We start from the raw sequence: 9285 nt of genomic DNA on the forward strand, positions 1-9285 counted from the left end.
ACTATAAAATTAGACATAAAAAAATAATACATATATAGATTTTATCATATTTTCCTAAATCTAATAAGACATTGAGAATTATACTATGTAATTAAATTTTTACAATATTATGAATTTATCTCATGTTTATTTTAAATATATTATAAATATATTAAATTATTTTTCTTAAAAAATATGTAATGTATTATCCATAAATTTACAAATTACTTTTACCAAAAATATGTTACACAATAAAAATAAAAATATATTTTAATAAATTGATGAAGAAAGTCTAATTATAAAACCTTCCTTCTTTTATCCTCATTTTAATATTTGTACATTATTTTCTTACCCTTCTACATATGATTGTTCCCTAAAAAATTATAATATATATATATAAGGCTATAAATTTTCTATCTTTTAATTTTTATGCAATTAAATTTAAATTTTAGTGAAGTCTACAGTTCTAAGAAGTTGCAAGGGATTTTTCCTATAGAGAAGATCAAATAATACTATTGACCTTGACGTTTTTACAATCACCCAAATTTTTGGTGATAATAGAATGAATCTTTTAAAAACAATTTATTCACAACCACACGATTGTCCTTAAAGAAATGAGTAGCATCCTTCAAGAGCCTAAATACTTGTTATAAATATTTCCATAGCATTTTCATCCTCCACACATCTTCATAATCCTCCCCTTCAAACCTAAAAGTGAAGTCTAGCATTGAGGAGCATGAATGAAGCTTCCTCAACATAAATTTGGATTGCATTTAGACTTTGAGTTGGTGTACTAAAATATAAAGAATTACTATTTACATGGAAAGGGATCTTAACCTTTCATACAAAGGATTCAATATTGGAGTCAAGAAGTTGTTATGTTTTTATATCATCAAATAGAGCATTATCTCATAATAGAGTATATGGAACTCTGCTTTTGATTTTATTAGCAAACAGAAAGAATTGCAAAGCTGCTCTAGACAATATCGATCTTAGATTTTGTAAATTATGAGCAACTTGCAGTTTGCACTTCACTTCAATGCCATAATATTTGGGATTGTCCACAAATAACAACCTTGTCTTCTGATATACGGCATTCAGTAGTGGAAAAATCATTGTTTCTGAAAAAAAAAAAAAGAAAAAAAAAAAAGGAGATTCAACACTTGATATTGCATCAAATCTTACTCCTTCCACCAGTTGTGTGGAAAGTAATATTACTGGGTTGATTTTTTTCTATCATTTTACTGTTATATTTTCATGTACAATAATTAAATCTCAAAAACCCCATAGTTTTACCTTTCTTTGATTTGGTTTCTGGGAAAACAAAATGAAAATCAGGAGTTTCTTCGAGAAAATGTAAAGCATTTGCCCAAAATTAAGGTCGAATCTCCAGGCATGTGATCTAGAAGAAACATGCTCTGTTCAATGCCCTTCTGTTCTTTTTTTTTTTTTTTCCTTTTTTTATGTAACTTCTACATTTTGACTATACATGACCCCACACATGACTATACATGACCCCACACGTTATGTTCAGAAAAATTAATTCAATTTCATTTTAGTTCTTGTATTTAAAAAAAAAAAAATTAGGATAAACTAATAATTTTTTTTTCTTGTCTTTAAATATGGTAAAGATATCCTCAGACCAAGTTATGTGGAGTAAGAATAAATTTCTTTTGTGAACAATTTAACGGATGCACTTTCCTACATTCACATTGTGTATTGCATTTAGCCAGCTATTATACATTATAAATGAAGCAGTTGTTTCGTGGAAACAACACATTACCCTTACTTTTTCTTTTATTTCCCTTCTACCTATTTTCCCTTATTCTTCCTTTTTTTTTTTAAATAAAAAAAAAATTTCCTCTTTATAGTCTCTAGGAAGGGCTCCGCACGGCTTATCAAATCACCAATTTTGACTTAGTGGTCTAAAAACAATAAAAAGAAACATAAAATTTGTCATTTTTTAATTTTAATATATAAAATATAGTCTTTATAATTTTAATATTATAATAATTTCACTCATTTATATAATAATTAAATTATTTTATATATTAAAATTATAGTATAAAATTTATGAATTAAATAATTAATTTTTAAAAAGAGAGATTAAAATATGATACAGTATAAAATTTAAAGATTAAATAATTAATTTTTTTAAAATTTAAAGATAAAAACTAAATTATTAATTTTTCTTCATGAAATGTAATAGTTCAATAATTTTATTCATTGATAAAATAATTAAATTATTCTATATATTAAAATTACATAAATTAAAATGTGATATGTGAAATTTATGAATTAAATAATTAATTTTTAAAAATAAAATTTAAAATATAATATAATATAAAAATTAAATAATTAATTTTGTATAATATAAAAATTAAAATATAATATAAGAAAAACCTTAAAATCAAATTATAAATTTTCCTTCATTAATGTTGATATATATATATATATATATATATATATATATATTCTTTAATGCAGATAAAATAATCCTCTTGGTCAATTTATTTACTCTTTGCAATAATTCAAGTCTATGACAAGGTTGCTTCAAAGTCTATATGTCTTGGGATCCATATGCTTTTATGGTACATTACAAACCTTTCTTTTTTATTAATTTTTTCAAATGTATTATTTTACTCATAAAATTTAATAAAAAAATCTCATAATATTTTAAATTTTTAAAATATTTCATTTTTATAAATATTGCATAATACATCTCAGCAGATCAAAAGGTATTTTAATTTCACTTTTACAAGAAATATATCATGAGACGTTTATAAAAATTAAAATTCACTATGAAATGTTTTAAAAATTTAAAGTGTTATAAAATAAAATTTTAATAAAATTTAAGAATAAATTTATATATTTTGGCTATTTTTTTTTAGTATTCGTTCTCTCTAAACTGAAATATTGGTTAATTGCATCAACGATTTCATTGCCTTTTTGCCTTTCAAAGCAAAAGAAGCAATTTGACTTCTCAAATTGAGTATTAAACTTGACGTACTTACAACCATACATTTCCCTTTTTTAATTTTTACTTTTATTTCATTAAAAATGTTCAATGAAGATGTTAAGGGAAACCCAACTTGAATGATGAAGAAATTCAGTGGCGTCCGCATTTCCAATAAGTTGCAAGGCATTTTTCCTCTAGGGAAAATAAAATAATGCTATTGACCTTGACTTATTTACAATCACTCAAAGTTGTAGTGATAATACATCAACTTCAATGAATTTTTTAAAAAACAACTTATGAATTTTTTAGTTTTTTTTAATAAATAATTTGTAAAAAAATTAATTAAATTCTAATACAATTACACTTGATTTCTATTTTTTTAAAATTATTTTTTTAATTTTTAAAAAAAATTAAATTTGTTTATTTCAAATATGAGAATTGATTAAAAATAAATTAATTTAATTTAATTTTTCAAGTTTGCAAAATGAGGTTTATGCTTTAGACAATATCAATATTAACTTGATTATGTGAAATATGACAATATCAACCTGATGGACTGATTAGCTTTTCCAATAGGCACATAAACAATATGACCATTGCTCAAGAGTTTCACAAAAGCTATTCAAAAGTTGGGAAAAGGTGCCTTTTAGATTCAGATTAGTTCTGGGTTTCAATTATTCAATTCATTGTTACACTACTTTTATGCTTGTGCGTGTTTTTATGTAATTTATAAACCTCTTCATATGAGCTAAGGTTATTTTGTTTTTGTGTGTAGTGACAGAGCAGATGCACATCCATTGATCATGGCATTTCTTGCACATGCAAATAGTTGTAATTACTATCTCTTGTAAGGCCGGCACATCCTGTTCTCTTTAAATTCTGTAAGTAACCACACGACTTCTTCAAATAGTTGTAGTCTTGAAATCACATCAACCTATGAAATATTTTCCTAGTTTACTTTGTAAACTGACAAAAGATTTTTTTTCATTAAGCTTTGATTGTTCACCATTCCTAATGGCGTTCTTGTGCAGTGGATGTGAACATTATTTATGCAGTGGACGTTCTATGTAAATAATGGCATGAATAGTTGACCCATAACCGAAAGGTACTTCTTTTATTTTATCAACAAGATATCCTACTGTTGCCAGCAACCTTAATGTTTGCTACTCTTTTTGTAGTTTCACGATTATGCAACTTGAAAATGCAAGAGTTATTACCTGCTCTAGCACAGAGTTGATCAGATGGAGTTGTTTTACAGGTATGGAGTATTTGCCACTCATGTTTTTGGATCCTTTGTTTGTCCATAAAATTGGGAAATGCCTAGTAAATAATTACTTCAAATATGTATCATTGTCTCCAAGCCAGAAGCAAATATTTCATTTAAGTAGATTTAAGGATCATAATGATGAAAGGGTGATGGTAAAACCTGCTCAATGAGGGCATTTTTTCATCAACAAGTGGTTTAGTTAGTATAGGTTGGGTGTATCGTGTTGATCTATTGGTCTTGTGTTTAAACCACAGTAGATTTTTCCCCCTCATATTTTCTTCACCGTTTAATGAAATTCTGCTTAAAAAAAAAACTATGTGAATTCATTTGACATCATAATTGTAACACCCTCACTTTAGCTAGTCCGTGCATTCGACTGTTCCGGTGATTAATGTCGGTCCGAACAGTCGAAATGTCTGGAACTATATGTAAACTAGAGTGAGGAGTCATAAATAGACCAAATAATTGTAAGAAAAATTAAGAAAAATTTTTAGAAATGAAATACAACAAAATTAAATGAGCCGATGCTCGGTGATGGGTGACCCTAACGGGAAGTTGCGTTGAAGACAGCTAGTAACCCTAAACCCGAGGAAAATCCTGTGAAATAATTTTTGAGATGCCAGAGAAGAGTTACGGCGCCCTAGGTAGCATTAGAATGCCAAGAAAAGGTTAGAAAAATTTTTAAGATCAGTACAGACAGTTTTGGCTCCTTAAGCTGAACGGAGGGCATTTTGGTCATTTCGCCTTCAGAGACGATTTTTGACCAACTTGTCAAATTAAGTAAATAAATTATATGACATAAAATATGAATAAATATCGCTAAAAATTTAATTAAAAATGAATGCAAGAAAGAAGAAAACAAAATGAAATTTAATTGGATTTATTATTTGGGCATGACATAAGCATGATGTAATAAAAACTTTCTAACCAATCACCATCTAACAAGCACACCTAAACCTTATTAAAAAGAAGAAAAATTAGTCAAAAATTGGAAAAAACAATCAGCCATCTCCTTCATGTTGGCCGAACCACCATGGCCATGAAACTCCTCCATTTCTTCTTTCCTTCTAGCTTGAATTTCTCTCTATTCTTACCCCAAAACCCTTAGGTCCCTTCACTAAAAATTACACCCACACCTTGTAGAAGTGTTTGGCTGCCAAGAATTGAAGAGAAAGTGAAGTTTAAGTTTGGGAAAATTCTGCTAAAAAAGGGTTAGTGCTATAATCATCCAACTTCTTTCCTTTAAGTGTTATAAGCATGCTAAATCAAGTTAGTATGACATGAAATTGAAGAAAATATCAAGTATATGGGAACTTAAATTTTCAGCAGCTTTGATGTATGAGGGTATGATGAGTTTAATTGATATTAAACTTGCCTAGAAATGGTTTGAGATATGTGTATATGTGATGGATAGGTCGATGGAGTATGGGTTGCATGGAAGTTGAGTATGGAAGTTAGGATTTGGAGCAAACTTAGGGTTTTGCTCATGTGTTGGTGAATGGAAGTTCTAATGGTCAATTAGTGACCATTTGGCTATGTTTGATGAGGAATTGAAGTGAATTGTGGCTTTGGATTTGAGGTTGGGTATGCTGCCTCATAGGACCTGTAGGGCTGGATGTGAGTCCAGCAAGTTTGGGCAGCTGTAAATTGAGAGGTGTAGGTTCAATTGGTGCAAGGCTAATTGGACATGAAACTAGACACATAATGGCACAACTTTGATGAAGAAACTTTGTCCAGAAAACAAACTTAGGATACCCTAAAAATTGACTGAATCCGGGTAACCAACCTGCTGGTCCTGGAAATTGACTAAATGAACAATATTTGTTCATATTTGTTCATTTAGCCATAACTCAGTGTAGAAATATCCAAATGACCTGAATTTTATATCAATGGAAAGATTAGACAATTTAGAACAACTTTTATGAAGAACACAAACTCAAATTCTGAACCTAACCAATTCAAATTGCTAGTCCAAGTTAGGACACCAAATCTGGCAGAACCAAATTTGCCCAGAAAATCTGGGTAAGGACCAATCTGGCCAGTTATGGTAAATTGACCATAACTTGAGCTACAAAACTCCAAATGGAGTGATTCAAAAAGAAAATTAAAGAAGACACAAAAAGGAACAACTTTGATGAAGAAAATTTTATCAAATTTCTACTGTAACAATGACCAATGGAACAATAAACTTAAGGCATGAAATCTGAAAATTTTGAATAACATAAAATAAGCTTTGAAATGGTATTGGCAATCAATGCCAACAAAAATAAAATGCAAAATGCGGTATATTGGTGAACTCAGGCTTAACAAATCTATTATGAATTAAAAAAAGTCAACTTTTGTGTAGGAATGGTCAAATGAATAGTAACAACCAAAATTAATGGATTGAATGGTACCCCACTTAAATGATTTAATGAATGTTTAAATTATGTAAATGTGTAGATGAGGTTTGTATTCTCATCACAAATAGAACTTAGGGGATATTGTTAATTTAATTTGAAATGTGATTTATAAATGACTATAAATGAAATATTAAAGGTATAAAGGATGTGCAAATAATATTTGAGACTTAGGTTCCTTTTATGAATACAAATGAAAATACTTGAATCTAGGTACATATAAATGAAAATGCTTGAACCTAGGTACCTGTAAATTGGTGTAATAAATTAGCTAAATGATAAATAGATAGTGAGGTTGACAAATAGTGAACTATATAAATAAAATTTATGAATATATGCATTAGATAAAAATGAAATTGGACATAGTATTTCCACTAGGAAATAAAATAAAAACCTATTAACACTTAATGGTACATGAGTGAAAATAAGAGGAATCATAAATTTTATGTAAGCAAAAATACTTCCTGAATTGCAAATGATAAGTTATATTCATTATGATTGATAATATATAATGTGATTAGTGAATTGTGATTTTTGAATTTGAGTGACCCTAAAACATAGAATAATATTTTAAGTACAATGGTGCATGAGAACCATTGATGAGAATTGTGATCATATAAATGATCAAATAAATGTATAAATTATGGAATTTGTCATGAAATAATGAAGTCATAAAACACAATATATTAACATTTAATGGTACTATGTGCCCATGTATTGCCTAGACACGTGTGTCAGATTGGATAGATTGGCATGCCAATAGGGTATTGTATTAGCAGTACTGCGTAAGGCTTTATACCCGTATTCATGGCTTTATGCCCGCACTCATTGCTTTTATGCCCGATTATATGTTATTATGGCTTTTTAGCCATACTGACTGCATATGTGGTTAACGTTTTACGTCCCATGGTATGACGGCCCGAGGCACCGCGGTGTCCAGTGCCAACGACCCGTTATCCAGTTTAGTCAGCCTGTCATAAGTTACTTGGGCAGTGTAAATTATTGAAATTATTTAAGAATATTAGTAATTAAAAACATTAGAAAGTGTTGAATGAAATGAGAAAAAAGATTTGCAATGGAAACATAACTGAATCAAGTAGTACAAATGAAATTTTCAGAATTGTAGGAACCAAAAATACAATACTCCAAGAATTAATCTGTAAAAGAGGGACAAAATAGAATATAAGAAAGTTGATATTAGAAATATCATACCAAATTTAATTGATACCCGAGGATCTAAATTATACTTTAGAATTATACTTCAGTTTTTCTTATTTGTATATATTATTTTCTAGTTATATTATTGCACCGCTAAGCAGAAATGCTTAGCGCGATGGATTTGTTTCTTTCGCGCAGGTACTGAAGACAAAGCCCAGTGGATATTAGACTAGAATTTTGGAGTCCGGATCTGCAGAAGTGTCAGAAGTGTATAAGTTTGTCACCTCCTCAGCAACACATATAGATAGGGCTCACATTAGTCATATTATGTATTTTGTGTATTACAATTATTTCATATGTTGTAATGCAATCGAAGAAATTGTATTTAATATGTATAGGATGTAAATTAATAGATTAGCTCTTTCATCTGAAATTAAATTGTATATTATATAAATTAATGAAAATATGAGAATTCATATATATAAATCGTGTGTTAATGAATATGTATGGAAATAAATGGATTTATACAAATGAGTATGTGAATTGTAAGAATTGAATGTGAGATGACTATGATGAGTATAAATGATATATTCATTGTAAATTATTATTGAAAATTTCAAGTAGGTGAATAGTAAAATATGCCAAATGGTAATAGAAACAGGGAAAACTCCGCTGATTTCTTCATAGAAAATTAATTGATATTAAAATATAACGAGAATAAAATTTTTAAAAAAATAAAGTAAGATAAAATAGGGTGCTCCAATACCGAATGTAGCACACCTTGCTCGGCTATACTATGACAGGTAAGGGGTGTTACAATAGTTTTTGGTTATTCGGGCTTTATAGTTGGTTGTCTTCCTCCGTGTTTAGCCAAAGCAGTTTCTCTTCGAGAAACTTTACATTGGCTGCTTTGAGATTTTCCGCATCACATTTTCATTGAGATTAACTACAAAGAGGTATGCAATGCTCTGCTTTCTTCTAAGAATAATTGGACCAAGTTTGGGTAGGTCATTGCTAATTGTAAAGTGTTTTTTTTTTTTTTCTTTTTGTTTGAGGAGTGCAAGTATCCTTTCACTGGGTTAAGATACAAGCTAATGAAACTGCTCATATTTTAGCAAGGGTGACTTTATTACATACTAAATTTGAGCCTCCAGCCTTTTTATATGATATGTTGGCATTTGATGTTTTTCCCCCTCATATTTTCTTCACCCTTTAATAGAATTCTGCTTATTAGTAGAATTTTCATGCTTATTAAAAAAAAAAAGGGTAAAAATCATTTTAAAGCATATACCATTCAATTTCTTTTCTTAACATTGATGTGTCATTATTGGGGGAAAAAGTATTTTAAATAGTAATTTCATTTGATGTAAATTATATAATTGAATGCTTTTTTTTTTCATTAAATATTAGTTAAATACGTGGCAATTTTAAAAATCAAGATTAGAACTCACAAGTCTTGGGTGTTATACTATTTTTATATGATGTTATAGTTAGAAATTTTAAAGAAAACAAACTCTGTTCGA

General features: G+C 28.6%; 1 long non-coding RNA gene across 1 annotated transcript; it reads left to right on the forward strand.

Annotated features, from left to right (window-relative positions):
* Window positions 1–3827: 3827 nt before the first annotated feature.
* LOC131173236 (uncharacterized) lies at window positions 3828–8198 on the forward strand. Its single transcript, XR_009143460.1, has 3 exons — window positions 3828–4043; window positions 4117–4196; window positions 7961–8198. It is a non-coding gene; the product is annotated as an uncharacterized LOC131173236 (long non-coding RNA).
* Window positions 8199–9285: the final 1087 nt, after the last annotated feature.

This window comes from Hevea brasiliensis, chromosome 14, assembly GCF_030052815.1.
Source record: "Hevea brasiliensis isolate MT/VB/25A 57/8 chromosome 14, ASM3005281v1, whole genome shotgun sequence".
In the NCBI taxonomy this organism is placed as follows: Eukaryota; Viridiplantae; Streptophyta; class Magnoliopsida; order Malpighiales; family Euphorbiaceae; genus Hevea; species Hevea brasiliensis.